This window comes from Callithrix jacchus, chromosome 9, assembly GCF_049354715.1.
Source record: "Callithrix jacchus isolate 240 chromosome 9, calJac240_pri, whole genome shotgun sequence".
NCBI classification, from domain to species: Eukaryota; Metazoa; Chordata; class Mammalia; order Primates; family Cebidae; genus Callithrix; species Callithrix jacchus.
The window spans coordinates 71,198,183-71,223,762 of NC_133510.1; the positions used below are offsets into that span (position 1 = coordinate 71,198,183).

Below are 25,580 nucleotides of genomic sequence, written 5' to 3' on the forward strand. Positions count from 1 at the left end.
GGTGGCAGAGGTACCAGAACACACTCAGGTGGAGATGTTTGTGGTCTTAGAAAATCATCAGCTTGATATGGTGGTAGAGGTAACAGAGTACACTTGGGTGGAGGTGTGTGTGGTCTCAGAAAATCATCAGCTTGATATGGTGGTAGAGATATCAGAGAACACTCAAGTGGAGGTGCGTGAGGTCTTAGAACATCTTCAGCTGGAGACAGTGGTAGAGATACCAGAGGACACTCAGGTTGAGGTGTGTTGGGTCTTAGAAAATCTTCAGCTGAGGATGGTGGTAGAGGTACTAGAGTACACTCAGGTGCAGGTGTCTGTGGTCTCAAAATCAAGAAGGTGAAGAGATACCAGAAGACACTCTATTGAAATAGGTAGTTGAGGTCCCAGGGGACACTCAAAAGGTGGAGCTACCTGTAATCTCAAAAAATTTTCAGTTGGACAAAGTGGTTGAGATCCCAGAGGACACTGGATAGAAGGTGTGTGTGGCCTCAGAAAATCATTAGCTGGAGATGATGGTATAGGTGCCAGAAGACACTTGGGTGGTCGTGTCTGTGGTCTCCAAAGATCATCATCTGGAGGAGGTGGTAGAGGTGCCAGAAGACACTCGGGTGGAGTTTGTATGGACTCAGAAAATCATTGGCTAAAGGTGGCAGAGGTAACAGAAGACACATATATAGGTGTCTGTGATTTCAAAAACTCGTCATCTGGAGAAGGTGGTAGAGGTACCAGAAGACACTCAAGTGGTGTTGTGTATGGGCTCAGAAAATCATTGGCTGTGGAAGGTAGTAGAGGTGTCAGAAGACATTTGTGTGTAGGTGTCTGTGGTCCCCAAAAATTATCAGCTGGAGAAGGTGGCTGAGGTCCTAGTGGACACTGGAGTCGAGGAGCTGTCAGAGGTCCCAGAACATCTTTAGCTGATGGGAATGGTTGAGCTCCCAGGTGACAGCCAGATGGAGGAGGTGGCCGGCAACCCATCAGTGATCTTGAAGGGTCAGCCATGAGGTAGGGCGAGTAGGGCAAACCTGAGCAATGATGATGCTGTGCTGCAGCCATATTAACCTGCAGGCAGAAGGAGGAAATGTTTTGAAATATATTAAGGTGATGGACAGAACCACCACCACCAACACAGGCTGCACCTTATGTTGCTGCCGATAGTTTTTTGCACCTTTACATCTTCTAGGTTTCAAAATAGCAGCATCAGTGTCATGAAGTCACCCTTCCACTAAGTACTGCTGACAGCAGGGGAGTGAAGAAAAGTCATTGGGACAAACTCTTTTCTCCACATGCCACTGTGTCTGTCTGTCTGCAAATGTAGGCAGGCTAGGGGCCTGCCCCACGGGAGAGAGAGTGAGAACGCAGTAAGGAAGAAGCATGTTTCAGACATAGGAGTGTCTATGACCATCCTCATTCCTCCCTCATGGCCATCACCAGAGCATGTTCCTTGCCTCAGATAAACAGTGAGAGGCATGAAAAGCCCATTGTCAACACATGTGTTGCAGCTTCTTTTTGGATAATGGTCTCCAGGCCTTTTATGTTCTGTCTCTGATTCTCAGAAGTCTGCAAGTCAGTGTGATCACCCTGCTCCAAATCTAAGAAAACAGAGGCTTCCCGAAGAAGGAGAACATGTGCCCAGGGTCACACAGCTTGCAGGAGGCAGAGTGGAAGTTGATTCCAGCTCTGCCTGCGGGCCCTTCTCATTTTCCTTCTGTTTCCCTTCTTGACAAAGAGTCTTCTTCACTCTGGGGGTGCTACCCATGAGCACAAATGGCTCTGGGGGAAATGTGGATTCCTGAAGACATGCAGGGGGCCTGGGAGAGGCTGACAGAACAATCCAACATAAGAAGTCAGTTAGGCATGGCTAGAATATTTCTTTTAACTCCCAGGTAATACAAATTTTAAGTGCATTATGGCATAAATAATACTTTTGTCCATGGAAAAATGAGGTGGGAATTCTGAAAAAAGAAAGTTTTATAAATTTGTTTGATTTCAAGTGTACAATTCCCATCATGTGTAATCATAGGACCTGGCAGCTGTTGAAGGTACAGAGGCCACACAAAAACCAGCATAGCTGAGCATCATTCAAGGCCTTTGATGGGAATTGTCGCTGTGGGTAATAGGTTACATTCACTTTCACTAACTCACAGTCGAGGCATACTTTCTACTACAAATACAGAAATTCTCACACTTAGAATATTAGATCAGGGGCACCACCAAAGGGAGGTGAAGGCGTTTTTGCACAACACAGTTACCAACAGGAATGGGACTGTGATGAACTATGGAATTGACCTTTTTGAAGAGTATTTAAAATTGCACAAAGCACATATTTATGTTGGATTAATGAGTTTTCACTTTCATCACTTCTGGGAATACAGCAGATATTTCAAATGTTAATAACCGACTTTATAGAAGGAAACAAAATCACAGCAAAATAAAAGAAAATATTTCAGAAATAGACCCCACATCTTGTGTAAAAGAGACCAGTCAGAGTTCACTGGGCCATGAGAGCTACAGCAGTGGAGGTCAGTGGCATTTCTCATGTTATTTCTGGAAACAGAACAGTAAAAGCCCTTCAGCCCTCAGTCCCTAAGCATTTATGGCTTCTGGAGGTGCCACTCAAGATGACTAGCTGGGAATGGAGAAGCCAGAAAGGTTATGGGGAAGATTTTGCTTCTGAAAAAGTCCAGACAGAAAAGGTATCACAGAACCCACAGAGCAGAGGCCAGGCCAGGAGATGGCGATGGAGGAAAAGACTACAGTGTCCTGATACAGGCGGAGTGAAAATGACCCCAGCATTTACCTTTGTCTTCTCTGTGTTTTCAGCTGGGACGCAGCTGCTGTTCCTCACGGGAACCGAATGAGGTCCTGAATCTGCTAAGGGCCAGAGACGGGAATGGGGCTCAATCTGGCTTGCATGTTCTGTGCAGAATACGAAACCCTCCACACCCTCCGCTGCCATCTCACTCTCTTTGCCACACTCAGGTCCCTTACCAGAGGCACAGGGTTTATTGACCAGATGACTCGGAGGACCCTGGAGTCCTCTGGGCCTCAGCCTTTGAGGAAGACACCGCAGAGCCCTGGTCCAGGGTTTTCTTAACTCTCTACAGGCTGTGGACGGGTCAGGCGCTAACCAGCTGGAAATGAGCTTTAAATCAGGGGTTCCCAGTACATATCAAAGGAAATCACCCATCATGTGAGCACAGACTCAAAATTAAAATAGAAACAGCCATGGATGGGAAGAACATCTATAGGCCCAGGACAGCACTGCTCCTTTTCTTCAAGCTATAGGGACATTTAAAATGCTGTGGATTCACAGTGAATCCAATCTCCATATCTCACCAGGCACTGTCAATATTTATGAACAGAAATGAACATAAAGAGATTAACAGTCATGAGAAAAGGTAAGAGCTACAGAAATTAAATGGAGGCCGGGTATGCTGGCTCACACTTGTAATCCCAGCACTTTGGAAGGCTGAGGCGGGCAGATCACTTGAGGTCAAGAGTTAGAGACAAGGCTGGCCAACATGGTAAAACTCTGTCTCTACTGAAAATACAAAAAGAAAAAATTTGCCAGGCATGGTGGCGGGCGCGTGTAGTCCCAGCTACTTGGGATGTGGAGGCAGGTGAATTGTTTGAGGGAGGTGGAGGTTGCAGTCAGCACAAATCATACCACTGCACTTCAGCCTGGGTGACAGAGCAAGTTTTTCGAAAACAAAAGTAAGGAAAGGAAGAAAGAAGAAAGAAGAACGAAAGAGAAAGGAAGAAGAAAGAAAGAGAAAGAAAAAGATTAACTGGAAAGTTTTAGGGTCACACGTCAAGTAATAGAGAAGTAAAATTACATAAAAATTTAGCTTACTAAAGGAGTTATATAGTTCACAACAAACAATTTAAACAAGCAAGAAAGGATAAAGGAAATTCCAAAAAGTGCAAATAAATGCTTCTTTTCTTAAAGCAGATCTCATGGTACTGCTTTATTGATCCATGAAGACATTGCCTGAAAATCTCTGCTCTCATCAGCACTAAATGCTGTTGTTGTTACTTTGCTCAAATGAAAGAAAAATAAAGCCTTCACACTGACTCAAGGTGGGTAGGGGAGCTGGCCCATTTGCCTTGCAGGCTCATCTTTGCAGTTAAAAGTAACCAAGACGTCAGGGTGGGGCAATGTTCACAGTCAGTGGAGGGGCCTGAGCTCTACCATTCGCAGGGGACCAGCCAAGAGCCATTCAGCTAGGGCATCTGAGAAAAATGGGGTCCTGCCACCCAATAGCACAACTATTCTCTTCTTAAGTGCTTGGAACCGTTTCCAGGAAACAAGACAATTATCCCACCTGAGCCCTCACCCCTCAAAGGAGAAGCAGGGTGTGTGGACTGTGCAGCAGAAATTAAGCAGCTGCCTTCACAGGAGCTCCTACCTCTCCAGAAAGGGTTCTCTAGGCCCAGGTGTTTCTGGGCTAGCTCCTTACACATGTGTCCCTCTGGCACTCTCTTCTTTTTCCTCATTTTCCATCTAGAAGACAGAGAAAGAATTGACTTGAAGAAGAATTAAAAACCACATTCTTTACTAGACATTCAAAGCTTCATCTTAAAACAAAAACATCCTTAAAAATGACCATCACAACTGGGCGTGGTGGCTCACGACTGCAATCCCAGCACTTTGGGAGGCTGAGGTGGGTGGATCACCTGAGGTCAGGAGTTCGAGACCAGCCTGACCAACATGGAGAAACTCTGTACTAAAAATACAAAATTAGTCAGGCATAGTGGCACGTGCATTTAATTCCAGCTACTCGGGAGCCTGAGGCAGAGAACTGCTTGAACCGAGGAGGTGGAGGTTGCAGTGAGCTGCGATTGCACCACTGCACTCCAGCCTGAGTGACAGAGCGAAACTCTTGCTCAAAAAGAAAAAAATCCATCACAATGACCTACCTGTGCTGCTTGTAGGCAGCCTTCCTCTCTGCTATCTCCCTATCCAAGGTTTGAGCACAGAGCTGTGGGGAGAAAAATACATCCATGTCCTGACCTGGCTGACTATGCCCAAAAGCAAGGAAAAGAAACAAACGAACAAAATTGACCTGGTTGTCAAGAGCCTTTCTTGCAGAAGGGGCATCTGAAAAAGCCACCATGCCCAGCCTGAAAGAACATCTTTCATGTTCTTTGTAGAATTTGATGTTTCTGATTTTAACTTCCAGGTAATACAAGTGATCTTGGCTCACTCACCGGAGCAACAGAGTGAGACTCCATAAAAAAAAAAAAAAAAAAAAAAAAATGCTGGGCGTGATGGCCTGCCCCTGTAATCCCAGCTACTTGGGAGGCTGAGGCAGGAGAATTGCTTGAACCCAGGAGGTGGAGGTTGCAGTGAGCCGAGATCACACTGCTGCACTGCAGCCTGGGTGACAGAGCAAGACTCTGTCATAAAAGAAAAAAAAATATGCGCCTACATATAGCAAAAAAACAACAAAACCCCCGAAACAGTAAGAACAACGGTTTCCAAGACATTTTCTCATTAATTAATTAACACTTTTTTTTGAGATCAAGTTTCCCTCTTGTTGCCCAGGCTACAGTGCAGTGGTGCGATCTCAGCTCACTGCAACCTCCGCCTCCCGGATTCAAGCAGTTCTCTCACTTCTGCCTCCTAAATAGCTGGGATTAGCGGGTCACACCACCATGCCAGACTAATTTTTGTATTTTTAGTAGAGACAGGGATTCTCCATGTTGGCCAGGCTGTTCTCCAACTCCTGCCCTCAGGTGATCTGCCCACCTTGGCCTCCCAAAGTGCTGGGATTACAGGTGTGAGCCACCATGCCTGGCTGCAGCATGCACCTTCTTAAGAACAGTTTCTTTCTGGATGCTTCCTACGGTTCTGATTTCTAATCCTTCCTAACCCAGCTCACTGTTCCCCCACCCCCTGCCCCCCATTCTGCCTCACTTTCTCCTTTCCTGATTCCCACCATTTCCCACAATCAGTCCTGGCCTCAGATTCCCTCCCTTCAGGTTCCAGTATTCCCTGGGTCTCCCCTCTCCCCTGATCCTCTCTGATTAGGGTTAGGGGTGTGAGCTGGATTTAAAGCCAGGCTTTACTGGAGTCCTGGGCCTGGATTCTGCATTGTGCTCGGCTGTGTCATTGCGCCTTCTTGTTTCCGCTCTTTCTGCTACTTCCTCCTCTTCCTGCTCTAACCCTGCCAGCGGATGCTGACCCTGCCAGTGGAGCGCCTCTCCTTCCCCCTGCTGCTTCTCCATCTCCATCTCTCCATCTTCTGCTCCTGCCCTTTCCTGGCATGGGGCTCGAGCTCTGAGCTCTTGCACTTCACCAGGGTGCCATCCTGCTCCTCCTCATTACCCGGGGGCAGTGGGCGTGGGCTTGTCCTCCAGCTGCTGTGGGCCTGGGCCACCCCGGTCAGTGTGGCTGGCTAACAGCAGAGTTCCCGCCCCAGTGTGGTGCCGGCAGGTGCAGCCCTGTAGGCTAGTGTGAGTGCCGCCTGGAGGTTGGTACAGCACCCCCTGGAGGTTGGTGCGGGCGCCCCCTGGAGGATGGTGTGGGCGCCGCCTGGAGGTTGCTGTGGAGCTTGGTGGTGCTCAGCGCCCTGCCTGGGGCTTCCTGCTGCGTTGCGGCTGCCCCCTCCTGGGGCGGCGGGGCCAGGGTTCCACTTGGCTGCATCTTCTTGGGAGGCGCCTTTGCTCCTCTGGGAAGTTAGTGGTGCAGCCGCCAAGGCCTCTGCTGCCCGGGTCGCCATATTCCCCGTGGGGGCCAGCCAGGCTCTCGTCTCAGGCTACCCACCCTGCTCCGGCCGCCACAGCCTCTCCCTTCCTTCGGCAGGTGGAGGCGATGGAGAGACCTACAGGCCCAGGGCGGCTGCCGCTCCCCAAGCAGCAGATGGGGTGGAGGAGAAAGATACCAGAAAGCCGAAGGTCCCCGCCGTCAGAGGGTCAGCCCGCGGCTGCGCCCATTAGTTCCTGCCGCCAGCAGCTGCCGGGACCCTCCCTGCCATGTTGCTTCCCGGAAAGCACTAAGGCTCTCGGGCCTGCAGGGAAGGACACTTTCTTCCTCACTGTGAGTCTGCAGACTCCGGGTCAGGCATTTTCTGCATATTCTTAAATAGGATGCTTCAGTGAAAGGTTGATAATAGAATCACTTTCTCTGATTATTGCCTGTCGATTAATGAGAACATATGAACAGAAAATAAGAATATTTATGAGTAAGTTCCAAACTTTGGAGGGATCAAGTAGGGAGGAAAAACAAACCCTTCCACCCACCCCTGTTCACAAAAGTGTGCTTTACCAAATAGGTGTAAATTATAGATAACTTATGAAAAAAAAAGTTTCTTAAATCTAGAAAACAAAACAAGTAAAGGGCCAGGTGCAGTGGCTCACGCCTGTGATCCCAGCACTATGGTAGTCCCAGGCATGAGGAGGGAGGGTTGGAGATCACCTAAAATCAAGAGCTTGCGACCAGCCTGGCCAACAAGGTGAAATCCCATCTCTACTAAAAATACAAAAATTAGCTGGGCGTGGTGGCGAGCACCTGCAGTCCCAGCTACTTGGAAGGCTGAGACAAGAGAGTCGCTTGAACTCAGGAGGTGGAGGTTGCAGTGAGCCCAGATCGCACCACTGCACTCCAGCCTGGGCGACAGAGTGAGACTCCGTCTCAAAAAAAAAAAAAAAAAAAAGAATAAATCAACAATGTTTTAACTACAAGTTATAAAGGCATTATCTTAATTTTATGGATTTTTTGTTTTGCTTCATCTTGCTTAGCAGGTTTTTGAACACTGAAGTTTACTTATTAGAGTTCTAGAAATTGCTTTTTAGTTTATTGATTTTTATTTTTATTTTTGAGATAATGTCTCACTTTGTCGCCCAGGCTGGAGTGCAGTGGCACAATTTTGGCTCACTGCAACCTCTGGCTTCCAGGTTTAAGCAATTGTCATGCCTCCGCCTCCCTAGTAGTTGGGATTACAGGCATGCAACACCACGCCTGGCTAATTTTTGTATTTTTAGTAGAGACAGGGTTTCATCATGTCGGCCGGGCTTGTCTCGAACTCCTGACCACAAATGATCCACCCGCCTTGGCCTCCCAAAGTGCTGGGATTACATGCGTGAGCCACTGGACCCTGGCCTTTGATTTTTTTTTAAATTTTATTTTCAATGTATTGAGAGGGTGTATGTGTGAGTTTCTGACATGCCTATATTGCATAGTGCTGAAGCCTGGGTAGTTCACTGTTGTGAGTTATCAGAAACCTGTGTTCAAGAGGACTTGGTAGAGTTTTTTCCGTGAAAAGCAAATTTGGGGGCCAGGCACGGTGGCTCATGGCTGTAATCCCAGCTCTTTGGGAGGCTGAGGTGGATGATGGATCACAAGGTCAGGAATTGGAGACCAACTTGGCCAACATGGTGAAACCCCCTCTCGACTGCCACCAATTAGCTGGTGGTGGGGGGGTGTCTGTAGTCTCAGCTACTTGGGAGGCTGAGGCAGAATAATTGCTTGAACCCAGGAGACAGAGGTTGCAGTGAGCAGAGATGGTGCCACTGCACTCCAGCATAGGTGACAAAGCAAGATTTCATCTTAAAAAAAAAAAAGAAATTTGAATTTGGACTGTTGCTGATTACAAATATTTTTAGAGAAGAATTTGAAACAGTAAATGTGGATGATGGGATTAATAGTTATGATGAAAATCTGCTGAATGTTTCCAATCCACAAGGAAATTTAGTTAGTAGTCCTATGTGCAGCATTTTAAGAGAGTAACCAGAATCCTGACTGACAGGATCACATCAGGACCACCAGATTTTTATAAATTTCTTATTATCCTCTGAATACATTAATAACTTTTTTGTTGTTCTTTTTTGAGATGGAGTCTTGCTCTGTTGTTCAGGCTGGAGTGCAATGACATCATCTCAGCTCACTGCAACCTCCACCTCCTGGGTTCAAGAAATTCTCCTGTCTTAGTCTCCCGAGTAGCTGGGACTGCAGGCATATGCCACCATGCCAGGCTAATTTTTATACTTTTTTTCTTTTTGTGATGGAGTTTCACTCTTGTTGCCCATTCTGGAGTACAATGGGTGTGATCTCAGACCACTGCAACCTCCGCCTCTTGGGATCAAGTGATTCTCCCCTTTCAGCTTCCCGAGTAGCTGGAATTACAGGTGTCTGACACCACACCCTGCTAATTTTTGTATTGTTAGTAGAGATGGGGTCTCACCATGTTGGTCAGGCTGGTCTTGAACTCCTGATCTCAGTTGATCCACCTGTCTCTGTCTCCCAACATGCTGGGATTACAGGCGTGAGTGACTGTGCCCAGATATCAATAACATGTTTATACAAATATAACTTTAGCAAATATTTAGCATAACAATCAAAATTATAAATCATAACATATTCAGTTTGTATAAATGTATATAATTTTTGGAACACGTATATCAACAACATACCCATACATATAACTGAGATGAGATCTAATTTGACAATGTCCTCCCACGCAGCATCACCACATTTGACAGTGCCCACCCATATAATCTACCAACTAAATTGGATCATTTAATATCTTTACAAAATGAGAGACACATTCATTAGACTCCCTGAGGGACCCAGCTGAAAAATCCCAAGGTTAATTTTAAGCCAAAAAGACTTGATTTAGGATTTTGATGCTGGAGAAACCCGTCAAAGATGTCAAGTTTGAAAACACTTGATCAAAACAAAATCACAGGTCACTATTAGAAGAATATTCATTTAACCAGAGACTTTAAAAGCAATACAGAAAATTCCATGGATTTAAAAAGCTTATGTATGGATTTAAATTCCATGGATTTAAAAAGCTTAACTCTTTATGTATATGTACAGAGTCTTGCTCTTTCACCAGGCTGGAGTACAGTGGCATGACCTCAGCTCACTGAAACCTCTGCATCCCTGGTTCAAGCAGTTCTCATTCCTCGGCCTCCTGAGTATTTAGGAGCACAGGCACGCGCCATCACACCCAGCTAATTTTTGTATTTCTACTAGAGATGGGGTTTCACCATGTTGGCTAGGATGGTCTTGATCTCTTGACCTCGTGTTCCACCCACCTCAGCCTCCCAAAGTGCTGGGATTATGGGCGTGAGCCACCGTGCCTGGTGAAACCTTAACCCTTTTAAAGCTCAGTTTTGCTAAGTAATCAAAAAGGGTACTTGACTTTCATCAGACAAAGGAAGAGTGTGTACAGGGTTATGGGTATACACACATGATGACATTGGTCATATCTCCATTGACCACATAATTACACGTTGGAATGGCATCTTTAGTGACCAGAAAGCCAGTGCTATAGAAAGTATAGGAGGCACTCTTGGACTTGAGACAAGAACATTGTTGTGTAAAAATTTCATTGATTGTGTTAAAATTATTCTCCATGGGCCAGAGAACACACAGAATGGCCTTTAGAATGAGATGGGCTTTGATAGGATGGAAAGTCTCAACACTTACTAGCTGAGTCACATTGGACCAAGTGCTTCATCATTCTGAGACTCAGTTTTTTTGTTTGTTTGATTTTTGAAATGGAGTTTTGCTCTTGTTGCCCAGGCTGGAGTACAATGGCATGATCTCGGCTCACCGCAACCTCCACCTCCCAGGTTTAAATGATTATCCTGCCTCAGCCTCTTGAGTAGCCAGAATTACAGGGGTGCACCACCACACCCGACCAATTTTGTATTTTTAGTAGAGATGAGGTTTCTCCTTGTTGGTCAGGCTGGTCTCTAACTCCTGACTTCAGGTGATCTGCCCACCTCAGCCTCCCAAAGTGCTGAGATTACAGGCATGAGCCACCATGCCCGGACTAGTGTCACATTGTCCTACAATATCCATTTCTCTTGCATATTTAGGAAATTAAGGCTTTTTTTCCCCCTAAAACATGCTGACATGTGGGAAATAGGATTCAAAATGTGCAGGAATGTTTTAGACACAGTTCGAGGTTTCTAAGAGATTTCGTGCTGGGGAGGCTGCTTGCTACAAGCTCCCAAAGCTCTGGGAAGACATAGTATTCATCCTCCCTCACCAGAAACCATGAAGCGAGAAGCTTTATATTTTGAAACCACGACACAGAGAGGTCATGGGTCTCTGGCTTCCTATGACCTTTGCCTTCCTTGCCAACAGAAAATGTGACCGTCCAAAGCAAGAAACTTGAGGGCATGGGTCACCCCAGCCCTGGCATCTGCCCAGAACATGAGAAGGAAGGAACAGTGGTCCTCCAGCAATGTCACAGGGCCTGCGTGGATCACCCAGCTGTGTCGGTTAACCTGAACTCCATCTGCGGAAATTCGAGGAGGAAAATACAAAAGTCTTTACATGAGCACTGAGAAGGCAGACGCAGGCAGAAACCTATGGGAGGTAACTACCCAGTCTTGTACCTATGGTGGAGAGAGAGCATATTGGTGATCATGTGTACTTACACTCTAGGGTCACCAGGTAGCACTCTAACCTCATCTGTGGCTCTGAAAAGGAAGATTTGGAAGGAGTTCATCACAGCTAAAGTTTAACAAGCCCCTACTATCTTCCAAATCACTCACCCCTGGCAACAACCTAAGGAGCTAGGGATGCTTATCATGTATCTTTTGTAGAGAAGGAAATGGAGACATAAAGACATGAATTATCTTGCCCACATCACTCAGTTAGTAAGTGGTGTAGGCCGAATAGGACCTAAACAGTGTGGCTGCCGAGCTCACATGCGTTGATTGAGCAAGTGTTTATTGAGCACCTGCCATGAACAAGGCCTTGTGTGATTAAATATGGTTATGACTAATAAAATAACAATGACAAATCATGGACACATTTTAGATGTAAGATTTTCTTCTTTGTAGGTTTCAGGGACAGAACTGTATATTCAATAATAGTGAAATTGATCCCACTAGTTATGACAGAAATGATGATACATTTAAATGAGTTGGGTGTTTTAGAATCCTTGACAGAAACTGAATGAGGAATGAAATTGTTTCCATTTTGCACAGAAGGAAACTGAGGTGAAGAGGGGTAAAGTAATTTTCCATGGCATGAAGTAGAAATTCAAAGTACAGGAGTTTAAACTTGGTTCTGACCTTTTCTGAGGCCCCCATGCTCTTGACCACTATAGACGCAAGCATCGCCTTGTTTTTCAACTCATTCAACAAACTTAAAAAAAAAATTTAATTATCTAATAGATTGGCACTCATCATGAGCTTCTGTTCCCATTCTGCAGGTGGTGAAGCCCTCTACTGTCCTGACCCCACAGTTCCTGTCCCATGACCAGGGCCAGCTCACCAAGGAGCTGCAGCAGCATGTAGTCAGTGCCATCCCCCATGCGAGTACCTAAGGAAGGTGAGTGAGTGCAAACAGACGGGGCCTGGTGACCTCAAACAGTTCCCGGGTCTTGGTTGCCCCATGTCTCACAGGGGGCCATGCTGAGGGAAGTGTAGGCAGTCACAGTACTAGCTTTTTCCTCCTTTTTCCTTTCATGCAAGTGGCTTAGGGATGGGGTAAAGTAGTTGACTTATTTGGATAAAAACTGCTATCTTGGTCAGAAAGTCAAAACAAATCGTTGCTGACATGTTAACCTAAAGAAAAACAACCAGACAAGTGCCCAGCAGTTCTTCAAAAGGCTGTTTATTATCCTGCAAATTTAGGCAGGGAGTTGTGACTCTTGCCTGTAATCCCAGCACTTTGGGAGGCTGAGTCGAGTGGATCACCTGAGATCAGGAGTTTAAGACCAGTCTTACCAACATGGAGAAACCTCATCTCTACTAACAACACAAAATTAGCCGGGCATGGTGGCATGTGGCTATAGTCTCAGCTACTTGGGAGGCTGAGGCAGGAGAATTGCTTGGACCTGGGAGTCGGAGGTTGAAGTGAGTCGAGGTGCTGGAGTGCAGCGGTGTGATCTCCGTTCACCGCAACCTCGGCCTCCTGGGTTCAAGCAATTGTCCTGCCTCAGCCTCCCAAATAGCTGGATTACAGGCATGTGCCACTATGCCCAGCTAATTTTGTAGTTTTAGTAGAGACAGGGTTTCTCCATGTTGATCAGGCTGGTCTTGAACTCCCAACCTCAGGTGATCCGCCCACCTTGGCCTCCCAAAGTGCTAGGCGTGAGCCATGGTGCCTGGCCTTTTTTTTTTTGAGATGGAGTTTCCCTCTTGTTGCCTCACTGCAACCTCCACCTCCCGGATTCAAGTGACTCCCCTGCCTCAGCCTCTCCAGTAGCTGGGATTACAGGCCTGTGCCACCATTCCCAGCTTTTTTTTTTTTGAGATGGAGTCTTGCTGTGTTGCCCAGGCTGGAGTGCAGTGGCACAATCTCAGCTCACTGAACCTTGGCCTCCCACGTTTAAGAGATTCTCCTGCCTCAGCCTACTGAGCTTTTGGGATTCCATGCCCATGCCACCATGCCCGGCTAATTTTTGTATTTTTAGTAGATACAGGGTTTCACCATGTTGGCCAGGCTGGTCTTGAACTCCTGATCTCAGGTGATCCACCTGCCTCGGCCTCCCAAAGTGCTCGGATTACAGGGGTGAGTCACCACACCCAGCCTAATTGTGTATTTTTAGTAGAGACAGGGTTTCTCCATGTTGGTCAGGCTGGTGTCGAACTCTCGACCTCAGGTGATCCAACCCGCCTCAGCCTCCTAAAGTGCTGGGATGTGTGATTCACTGCACCTGGCCAAATAAAATGTTGATGTAAATTCAGGACTACCCCTCCTCCAAGTCTTCTGCTCCCTTTGGGTGTCCAGGTGAGCACGGGAAGGGCTGGGGGAATAATAACATCAAAGAAGTGCCTTTTGCTCCCTTACTCCGAGGAGACTTCCTGAGGCCTGACTCCTAGTTCTGTCCCCAGCGCCCTGGTGGCCTCTCAAGTCCCTTCAGTGACCAAGATGCAGAGATCAGGGTGCCTTTGCACCACCCCAAGTACCCACCCCTAGCTGGCTCCTCGTTGACCCCAGGGAAGTTGAGGTCGGGGGTAGGGCCAGGCGTGGTGGCCAGGATGGGGATTGGCCAGGCTTTGTGTCTCCAGTATCCCAGTAGTACAGTCCCACACCTGCCACTCTCCAATGGGACCTCTACCTGTGTGCCTGCCAATCATGCTGCTGCTGCTGCTGGGACCTGGCCCTAGGTCCATCGAGGGTTAGTGAGGAAGGGACTTTCCCTGAGCTCAGGAGTTCCCGGGGCTCCTCCAGCCCTCCCTAGAAACGCAGCAGCCCTGGCTTTCCATCCTTCCCCAAGTCCTGGGATCCCTTCAGCCCCCAGGTCACTCTTCTAATGCTCACCCACACTCTGCACCCCAGCACACTCTGCAGGGCCCCACTCACTCCTCCCAGGGACTCAGAACTAGCCCATCCCTTCCCCAGGGGTGCAGAGTCCCCTCCTGGTGCTCTCCCCGAAACTGCTGTGACCCTCTCCAGCATCCTGGAAGCCTCCTGGTTGTTCTTATCTGGTGTCCCCGAACTTATCCTTCACTTCACCTGCCCCTGAGGACTGAGACACCAGAGGGTGGGAGGAGCAGGGGCAGAAAGGGCCTGGCTTGGGGGTGGGAGAAGAACATATTGTCCCTCTGTACAACAAACCCCTGTGACCACAAAAAAAGAGAGAGAGAACATATTATTATCCCATCTCACTATCCATCCATTGGGGTCACCATAGAGAGGTCCTCTGGGTGACTGCCCACTTCTGGGGTGCACAGATACATGCACCCACAGAGGAATAGGTAGACACCGCCAGCACACAGATGCAGGGCACAGGACCAGCCCCGGACTCAACTGGGCCCTCAGCTGTGCAGTTCATGGTGTGTGGCTCCCACAGGCAAAAATACTGAGATACCTCGAGGGGGGACACACACACACAGCTCAAGGACACCTGAGACAGCACTTAGGACAAATTCAGATGCTCAGTGGACACACACACACACACACACACACGCACATACACACACACACACACACACATGTGCACACAGACCCTGGGACTCACAGGATGCCCAGACAGCCCTGGTACTCACTGAGAGGCTGCAGTGGGTAGATAGGGCAAACAGACCCCAATGTGACCTGCCCCACCTATGTTGGCACAAAGGGAGTGTTTTCCTTGGTTGTAAGCACAACGCTCGGTGCCCGCCCATACCTGGAACCCTCCCTCTATAGGGCTGTTGCTAGGGCTCTGAGATACCAGAGAGTGGTCAGGGAGGGTGGCAGAGGAACCTTTGGGGACAGCTTCAGGGTACGGTGTTGGGACTGGGACGTTGTCACGAGTGCACAGGGTGGGCATGTTCCCTGGGGCTTGGTGGATTTACAGGTTAAGGGACGGTTTCTGGAAGCTCACTGTGTGCCAGCACAGCTTAATTCAGAGATCAGCTGTTTTTTTTTTTGAGAGGAAGTCTTGCTATCCCCCAGGCTGGAGTGCAGTGGCACGATCTCGGCTCACTGCAATTTCCACCTCCCGGGTTCAAGAGATTCTCCTGCTTCAGCCTCCCAAGTAGCTGGGACTACACCATGCCAGGCTAATTTTTTTTTTTTTGAGATGGAGTCTTGCTCTGTCGCCCAGGCTGGAGTGCAGTGCCATGATCTCGGCTCACTGCAACTTCTGCCTCCCGGGTTCAAGCAATTCTCTGCTTCAGCCTTCCCAAGTAGTTGAGATTACAGGCGCACACCACCACACCTGGCTAATTTTTGTATTTTTAGTAGAGATGGGGTTTTACAATCTTGGCTAATTTTTGTATTTTTAGTAGAGATGGGGTTTTACAATCTTGGCCAGGCTGGTCTTGAACTCCTGACCTCAGGTGATCCACCTGCCTCAGCCTCCCAAAGTGCTGGGATTACAGGTGGGTGCCACCACACCTGCTTAATTTTTGTATTTTTAGTAGAGACAGCCATTTCACCATGTTGGCCAGGCTGATGTTGAACTCCTGACCTCAAGTGATCCACCTGCTTCAGCCTCCCAAAGTGCTGGGATTACAGATGTGAGTCACTGTGTTTGGGCAGAGATCTGCTCTGGAAGACCCACCAGGCTGAGGGCACTGCCACGAGCGGACAGTATGGTGAGGGTCCCTGTGGCCACCTGGTGGGCAACATGGATTCTGCAGGGAGGTGGTTTGGGAGTAGGGTGAGGATGGGGTGAGGGCATTTGAACAGCAAAGTGTCTGCATGACCAGGCACAACTAGAGGTACAATAAATGACTCTTGCAGTGTGAGAGGATGAGGGAGAGGTGGGAGGGGCTGATTACACTTGGGGTGTATTGAGACCGTTGAACTTTATCCAGACTCATGGGATCCATGGGAGGTTTGGGGCAGAGGCGTGGGCTGCTGGGAGAGTGAGGACTCATTATACAGAGAGAGGAAGGTGAAGCTTTGAACGCCAGTGCGTTTTTATGTTTTCTTCCTATTTGATTCATCTTTGTCCCTCCATATAAATATGCTACTTTTTCCACTGATAAAAAGACAAAATTGGCTGGGTGCGGTGGCTCATGCTTATAATCCCAGCACTTTGGGAGGCCAAGGTGGGCGGATCACGAGATCAGGAGTTTGAGAGAAGCCTGGGGAATATGATGAAACCCCATTTCTACTAAAAAATACAAAAATTAGCCAGGCGTGGCGGTGCACGCCTGTAGTCCCAACTACTCGGGTGGCTGAGGTGGGAGAATCACTTGAACCTGGGAGGTGGAGGTTGCAGTGAGCCGAGATTGTGCCACTGCATTTCAGCCTGGCTGACAGAGTGAGACTCCGAGTCAAAACAAAAAGACAAAATTAAGTTTAAATTTGGCCTGGACTTCTCAAAAAAGTCAATGTGATGAAAACTTGATAAAACAAATGAGACTGGGCATGGTGGCTCATGCCTAGAATCCCAGCACCTTGGGAAGCCAAAGCAGGAGAATCACTTGAGGCCAGGAGTTTGTGACCAGCCTGGACAACATAGTGAGAACCCATTTCTACTAAAAGTTTAAAAATCAGCTGGGCATGATCGTGCATGCCTGTACATCTGGAGGCTGGGGCAGGAGGATCGCTTGAGTCTGGGATTTGGAGGCTGCAGTGAGCTGTGAGTGTGTCACTGTACTCCAGTGTGGGTAACAGAGTGAGATTCTATCTCAAAAAAAAAAAAAAAAAAAGAAAAAGAAAAAAAAGGACAAGATGATCAGGCTGAAAGTGGTAGCTCATGCCTATAATCCCAGAACTTTGGGAGGTCAAGGCAGGTGGATCATCTAAGATCAGGAGTTCAAGATTATTCTGGCCAACATGGTGAAACTCAGTCTCTACTAAAAATACAAAAATTAGCCAGGCGTGGTGGTGGGGTGGTGCCCGCCTGTAATCCCAACTACTCAGGAGACTGAGGCAGAATAGCTGGAACCAAGGAGGCAGAGGTTGCAGTGAGCAGGATGGCGCCGTTGCGCTCCCGCCTAGGCAACAAGAGCAAAACGCCGTCTCAAAAACAAAACAAAACAAAAATAACAGCTGGGCACCGTGGCTTACACCTGTAATTACAGCACTTTGGGATGCCGAGGCAGGTGGATCAGCTGAGGTCAGGAGTTCAAGACCAGCCTGGCCAACATGGTGAAACCCAGTCTCTACTAAAAATACAAAAAGCCAGATGTGGTGGTCGGCACCTGTAATCCCAGCTACTCAGGAGGCTGAGGCAGGAGAATCGCTTGAACCCGGGAGACAGAGCTTACAGTGAGCTGAGATTGTGACATTGTACTCCAGCCTGGGCAACATGAGCAAAACTCTGTCTCAGCAACAACAAAGAACATCAAACACAATGTGTCAACCTCCTGGAGTGGTATAGACCAGATACCCAGGAAGCAGGCAGGCCTGGGTGTGAGTTTCTGCTCTATTGCTAGTGCCACTCAGCTCTGGCAACCTGAAAGGCCACCTCCCCTTGTTGCTACTGTGTGAGGAGAAAGGAGCGATGGTTTGCAAGTCAGAAGCCTGGGTGGGAGCCCCTGCTCAGGTTCCTTCTGGCTGTGGGAATGTGGGGGTCACCTTTCCCAGTTGGCCTCCTTTCCCACCTGTCCAATGCAGGGGTTCCAGTCACATGCACTGGGCACCATTATGTGTCCAGGCTATGCCAGGATCTAGAAAAATGGCTGAGCTCAGGTCAAGGGGCCTTCCTGTCAGGGAAGTAAAAATAAGAGGAGATGCCAAGGGCCTTGAGCCTGAGTTTGGAAGGCAAGTCATGGGCACAGGGCAGTCCCAGGGCCTGGGAAGTTGCCACAGAGGAGCCCACGTTGGTAACAGATACCTGTAGGCTCATTCCTGATGCCCAGTGCCCAACACAGCCAACTGGACAAACATTTCATGTGCGACTCTTTTTTCCCTTCATGGCTACCCTGAGGACATTGATTATAACAGTTACACTTTTTCCTTTCTTTTTTTGAGAGTCTTGCTCTGTTGTCCAGGCTGGAGTGCAGTGGCACAATCTTGGCTCACTGCAACCTCTGCCTCCCAGATTCAAGTGACTCTCCTGCCTCAGCCTCCCAAGTAGCTGGGATTACAGGCATGTGCCATTATGCTCAGCTGATTTTTGTATTTTTACTAGAGATCGGGTTTCACAATGTTGGCCAGGCTGATCTTGAACTTTTGATCTCAGGTGATCTGCCTGCCTTGGCCTCTCAAAGTGCTGGGATTATAGGCGTAAGCCACCTCACCCAGGTGGATTATAATAGGTAGCCTTTATACATGCCAGGGGCTTTATACTCATTATCTCATTTCTTTTTTTCTTTTTTTCAAGATGGAGTTTCATTCTTATAGTCCAGGCTGGAGTCCAATAGTGCTATCTCTGCTCCTTGCAACCTCCATCTCCCGGGCAGGATTCTCCTGCCTCAGCCTCCCGAGTAGCTGGGATTACAGTTACCCACCACCACGCCCAGCTAATTTGTTGTATTTTTAGTAGAGATGGGGTTTCATCATGTTGGCCAGGCTGCTCTTGAACTCCTGACCTCAGGTGATCCACCCACCTCGGCCTCCCAAAGTGCTTGGATTACAGGCATGTGCCACTGCACCTGGCTCATTATCTCATTTCATTCTATGAGTTGAAGACAGCTTATCCTCCATTTCACAGACAAGGAAACCAAGGCCCAGAAAGGTTAGGAATTTGTTCAAGATCACACAGGTAGGAAGTAGGATTCAAACCCAGACAGCCAGGCTGTAACATCTAGGCTCTTCTCAGGCTAATGCCCTTCCCAGGGGTCAGGGAAGCCCTGACCTGCAGCCTCTCACTTGTTTACTCCCCAGCCTCCAGAAAGTCACATGTGCACTGGCATGGAACTGGCAGGAACTGTGGGTTGTGTTGGCTCCCAAACGCCTCTGGCCTATATGAAATATGGTTGCTATTGTGGCCTGGGAGTCCACGGCCAGCCCTGTGATGCCATTGACTGGTGAGTACATGCCTGGGCCCAGACTACAAAGTCCCCCACACTCTGGGGTAGTCAAGGCTTATGAGGAAATACCCAAAACTGAAGCTGGGATTTGGACCAGGGAGATCCCAGCGCGCGGTACTACTTTGCAGGCAGGCAGAGGCCTCTTGGATCACATGGCCAATGAGGTCAGATCTTGGTACCGGCTGTTCTTTACCCTGGCCATGGGCTGATTACGTTGCCTTAAAAAATTGTCCAGGAGTGGTGGCTCACTCCTGCAATCCCAGCACTTTGGAAGGCTGAGGCAGGCAGATCACTTGAGGTCAGGAGTTTGCGACCAGCCTGACCAACATGGCGAAACCCCATCTCTACTAAAAATGTGAAACTTAGCCTCATGTGGTGGTGGGTGCCTGTAATTCCAGCTACTGGGAGACTGAGGCAGGAGAATTGCTTGAACCTTGGAGGTCGAGTTTGCAGTGAGCTGAGATCGCACCACTGTATTCTAGCCTGGGTGACAGTGGGAGACCCTATCTTAAAATAAAATAATAATAGTCTCAAGTGACCAGGTGTGGTGACTCACAACTGTAATCCCACCACTTTGGGACATTGAGGCAGGAGGATCAACATAGTGAAGCCCTGTCTCTATATTAAACACACACACACACACACACACACACACACACACACAACCAGACTATGCACTAAAAACTGCCCTGGGAATCCCTTTGAGTTCTCATAACAATCCCATTTCACAGATGAAGAAACCAAGGCACAGAAATATTAAGTCAATTGGCCGGGTGCAGTAGCTCACGCCTGTAAACCTAGCACTTTGGGAGGTCGAGGTGGTCAGATCGTGAGGTCAGGAGTTTGACACCAGACTGGCCAACACATCTCTAGTAAAAATACAAAAATTAGCCAGGCGGGCTAATGTAATGTAAATGGTGGCAGGCACCTGTAATCCCAGCTACTTGGAAGGCTGAAGCAGGAGAACTGCTTGAACCAGGAAGGTGGAGGTTGCCGTGAGCCGAGTTTGCACCACGGCACTGCAGCCTGGGTGACAGAGCAAGACTTGGGGGAAAAAAAAAGAAAGAAAGAAATATTAAGTAAGTAACTTGTCTGGGGCCACAGAGTTAGCAAGATGTGGGAGCTGGAATTTGAACCTGGGCAGTCTGGCTGGATTCATGCCCACAGCCTCTGCACTCTGGCTACTGTGTGACAAGCACCTGCTCTGTCCAAGGTTGTGGGCAGAGATCTTCCCATGACTTCCCCTCACTTGCCCCCAGGGCTGTTCTTAAAGATGGGCATGACAGTTATGCCCATTTTATAGGTAGGGCCCTGAAGCTCAGAAGGGCACAGCCACTCACCCATTTCCACAAATCTATAGTTAGTTAGCAGAGAGCGGAATACAGCCTCCTCTCCCCTAGCTTGAAGGCTGTGATTGACACAGAGGTTTTTGTTGTTGTTGTTTGTTTCTTTTTTTATTTATTTACTTACTTATTTAATTTTTAGATGGAGTCTTGCTCTGTCACCAGGCTGGAATGCAATGGTGAGATCTCAAGTCACTGCAACCTCCACCTTCCGGGTTCAAGCAATTCTCCTGCCTCAGCCTCCCCAGTAGCTGGGATTACAGTTGCGTGCCGCCATGCCTGGCTAATTTTTATATTTTTAGTAAAGACAGGTTTTCACCATGTTGACCAGGCTGGCCTCTATCTCTTGACCTCATGACCTACCCTCCTTGGCCTCCCAAAGTGCTGGGATGACAGGCATGAGCCACTGGACTCGGCCTAGTGAGCTAATTTTTAAATTTGTTACAGAGACAAGAGCCTCCTTATTTTACCCAGGCTGGTCTCGAACCCCTGACTTCAAGTGATCCTCCCACCTCAGCCTCTCAAGGTGCTGGGATTACAGGTGGGAGCCACCGCACCCTGCCTCTAAGGAGGGTTTCATTGTAAACCTACCCAGAAGGGAGGGAATCTGATTTGATGAGAGGGTGTAGCCTGATGAGGCCGGATGACCTCCGGAGGCAGGGGCTTGTGCTGGGCTGAGACCTAAGGGACAAAGGGCAGACATGGAGTTACCCCAGGCAGAGGGTACAGTGTGGGCAAAGTCAGGAAATGGCAGGGCTTGGATCACTCCAGGAAGAGAGGAGTCATGTGTCACAGGAGCTCGAGGCCCAGAGAGTGAGGCAGGCAGGCAGGCAGGGACCAGGCCACCCCTCCTGGAGCCCAGCCTCCTCTAGCTTCCCAAAGCCCTCTGCCCTGGCAGCAGACAACTTAGCAGAGGGGCTGTCCTCCAGACCCTTTGCAGCCAGGCCTCTCTGCTCACAGATCCCTGAGGACATCTGGGGAGGGGGTGCAGGGCCCAGCCCCAGGCTCATGCAAATTCTATCTCCCAGTCCAGCAGCTGTGGCCTCCTTCATTTGGCCTTTAAAAGGTATTCCTGGGCTGACTGACACTTCCTTTGTCCCCAGCTCAGTTCACTCAAGCGTTGCTGTTTTGCAAGGCTGAGGTTCGAGTCCCTCAAAAGCAACCTCCAGTGTAAGGGCGCTGTATGCTTTAGTGAATCTCGAATCGGGGTCAGGCCCCCTAGAAAACTCATCCCAGGACAGTTGGGAAACTCCCCCTTACTGGCGGTCAGGGCATTCTTGGTTGGAGAAACTGCTTTGAGGCTTTGGCAGGTGTTCATTTTGTCCATCCCCTGCCTCCCCACCTAACCCCATCCCAAAGTCACTGAGAAAAGTGCCCCTGCTGCCCTGGGGGGTGCATTTCAATGTCTCATGCTCCCGCTTTTCCTTCCTTCCCCGTGAAATCAGGCGTTTGGATTCAGTGCACTTCTCAGAAGGTTTGTTTCTTTCTATGCAAACACGTGGAGTGATGCACAGTCTCAATTTTCTAGAACAGTTCCACTTTCACAGAATTGCTGTTATTTTGAGAAAAAGGGTACAACAATATACTGGCCTGAGTTTCCTGTTTTTGTCCCTGGAAGAGTTTTTGTGTAAATAAAGTCACACTGCTGGGGGGGGGGGGTGGGGGGAAGAAATCCCTGAGGAATTCCTTGGAGAGAAAGGGACGGGTGATATTTAACCCATTTTCTCCCATCTCCAGTAGAAAGAACTGGAGTTTCAGAGGTAGGTTGATTTCAGGGTCAGCTACATCCTGGCTGTGTGGCCTTGGGTAGGTTACTTAACCTCTCTAGGGCCTGAATTTCTTAGGGGTAGATTTAGGGCACAGTTATCCCTGGATACTTTTTTTTTGTGGGGTGGGTTTTGAACCTTTTATCTTTACTTATTATTTTAGAGACAGGGTCTTGTTTTGTCATCCGAGCTGCAGTGCAATGGCTCAATCGTGGCTCACTGCAGCCTCAACTTCCCAGGCTCAAGTGCTCCACCTCAGCCTCCTGAGTAGCTGGGACTACAGGCACACACCACCATGCCTGGCTAATTTTTAAAATTTTTGTAGAGACGGGGGTCTCCCTATGTTACCCAGGCTGGTTTTGAATTCCTGGGCTCCAGCAATCCTCCTGCCTTGGCCTCCCAAAATGTTGGGATTATAGGTGTGAGCCACTGTGCTGGACCTGGAACTATTTTTAATAAATGGAAGTGAAATTCACATAACATAAAATTAATTTGAAATGAACAATTCAGTGATGTTTAGTAAATTTACAGTGTTGTGCAACTGCCACCTCTCTTTAGTTGCAAACATTTTTATCATCCCCCAAAGAAAGGAAACTCTGTATCCATTAAGCAGTCACTCTCCACTCCCTCTTCTCCACGGTAGCTAACTTAGGTACCACTGGGCTTTCTTGGCTGAAGTCCTGGGAGAGGAAACAAGTGTTTTCCAGCTGGGGCATCACCCGTGACCAGTTGTCATTTGCATGGAGCTGGGATTCTGTTCTGGGTATGTATGTACCATTCTATAACTTTTTTGTTGAGACAGGGTCTTGCTCTGTTGACCAGGCTGGAGTGCAGTGGTGCGATCTCAGCTCATTGCAACCTCCACCTCCTGGGTTCAAGTGATTCTCCCACCTTAGCCTCCCAACTGGGACTATGCGTGCCCACCACCATGCCTGGCTAATTTTTATATTTTTTGGTAGAGACAGTGTTTTGCCATGTTGGTCAGGCTGATCTCAAACTCCTGACTTCAGGGATCTACCCACCTCAGCCTCCAAAAGTGCTGGGTTTACAGGTGTGAGTCAACATGTCCACCTAATTCTATACATTTTAGCACAGCTGAGAGTCATCTAACCACCACCACAGCCAGTACACAAAATAATTTCATCCCCCAAAAAATCCCCTCTTTCTACCCTTTTGTGGTCATTCTCTCCTCTGCTACTGCCCCCTGGCAACCACTGGTCTGTTTTCTGTCCCTAGAGTTTTAGCTATGCCCAAGTGTCAGATGAATGGATTCCTGTAGATGTGAATTTTTGGGTCTGGCTTTTTTTGCCCAGCACAAAGTATTTGAGATTCATCCAAGTTGCTGGTTGTATCAGTAGTCCACACCTTTTCATTGCTGAGTAGTAGTTTATGGTGTGGTTGTACCATAGCTTATTAAATTCCTCTGTTAAATTGGGTTGTCTCCAGTTTGGGGTGATGATGAATAGACTGCTCTAAACATCTACGTATAGGTTTTTGAGTGAATGTACGTCTTCTTTTCTTTTTGACATGGGGCTTGCTATATTGCCCAGGCTGGAGCACAGTAGTGTGATTATAGCTCACTGCAGCCTTGACCTCAGGGGTTAAGTGATCCTCCCACCTAGACCTCCCAAAGTGTTAGGACTACATGTGTGAGATGCCATACCCAGCCTTGAATCTAAGTTTTTATTTTCCTAGGTTAGACACCCAGGAGTGGGAACACTGAGTTGTATGTGAGCAGATGTGATTCTGCACTGTTTGACCTGGGTAAGTTAAACCTCTGTGGATCTCAATCTCCCACTTCTATAAAACGGATATAAGAACAGCGCCAACTCCACTGGGTTATTGTGAGGATGAAATGAGATGCATAAGGCACAGAGTAAGTGCTCAATAAATGTTGCCTTTTGCTTTTGGGTTGGATTTTGTTTCATCCATATCATTGACTATGTTTTCACCTGCAGCAGGGGACTGTCGGCCAGTGCTGTTGCAGGAGGTGGAGTATGAGGATTTCCTTGAACCCCCTTTCTGGGGCCAGAGATTGGACTCTTGGGGAATCCATTATCAAGTCTGGCAGTAGACAGAGGTCCTCTCTGTAGAAAAAAGCATGAATTAGGATGCTCCAGTCCCTTTATTCCACAGAAGGGGAAAGTGAGGCTCAGAAAGGGACAGTCTTGCCTAAGACCACTGAGCCAGGCAGTAGCAGAGAAACAGTTGGTCTCAGAGCTCCTGACTTGCCAGGCCCATGTACCTCCACCTTGATTCTAGTGGCCAGTGTTTGTTGAATGACTGAATGAAAGAGTGAGAACACATTCCTAACACATTAGGAACACAAGCTCTGGAGCCAGCCTACCAGAGTTACACATCAGGTTCTTCCTTGCACAAACTGTGTGATTTAGAGCACATTCTTTGACCTCTCTGAACCCCACTTTCTTCATCTGTAAAAGGGGTACAATCATTATGTCTATTGTACAAGTTATCAAGAGGCCTAAATGAGGTAATGTATACAAAGACTTAAAACAGTGCCAGGCACACAGTAAGTGCTGAATTAAAGCTAACTTTGGCCAGGTGCAGTAACTCAAACCTGTAATCCCAGTGCTTTGGGAGAACAAGGAGGGAGGATCGCTTAAGCCCCAGAGTTAGAGACTAGCCTGGGCAGCATAGTGATGACCCATGTTTACAAATAATTCAAAAATTAGCCAGGTGTGGTAGTGTGCACCTGTGGTCCCTGCTACTCAGGAGGCTGAGACAGGAGGATTATCTGAGCCCAGGAGGTTAAGACTACAGTGAGCTATGATTATGCCACCACACTCCAGCTTGGGCAACAGAGTGAGACTGTCTTAAAACAAAACAAGGTAACTTTTAAAATGAAATTAATGACAAGGACTTGGTGAGGGGCTGCAAACAGATGTTTTTGCTGAGAGTTCATGGTCCTGCCAGTGATGGAGCAGGTCTCCTTCTTGGTTTATTGAAAAGTTGAGGAAAATGTGGACAATTCATGTCCAGGGACCTGTGGCCAACAGAAAAAAGCTTCTACCTTTCCCTACTCAGAGCTGCACTAATGCAGAAGCCACAAGCCACATGGGCCGACTGAGCACTTCAATGGTGGCTTAATATAGGTTCAAATGAGCTGTCAGTGTCAGTT

General features: G+C 48.1%; 1 long non-coding RNA gene across 2 annotated transcripts in view; it reads left to right on the forward strand.

The window, feature by feature from the left end:
* The window catches only part of LOC118144257 (uncharacterized), a 114,624-nt gene that overhangs the window by 68,630 nt on the left and 20,414 nt on the right, over positions 1-25,580 (forward strand). The window contains exons 2-5 of one of the 2 annotated variants that reach the window (XR_004728887.3): positions 11,105-11,338; positions 12,183-12,301; positions 23,085-23,204; positions 24,137-24,205. This is a non-coding gene — a long non-coding RNA (uncharacterized LOC118144257). The remainder of the gene's footprint in view (positions 1-11,104; positions 11,339-12,182; positions 12,302-23,084; positions 23,205-24,136; positions 24,206-25,580) is intronic. The other variant, XR_004728889.3, reaches the window with a different exon arrangement.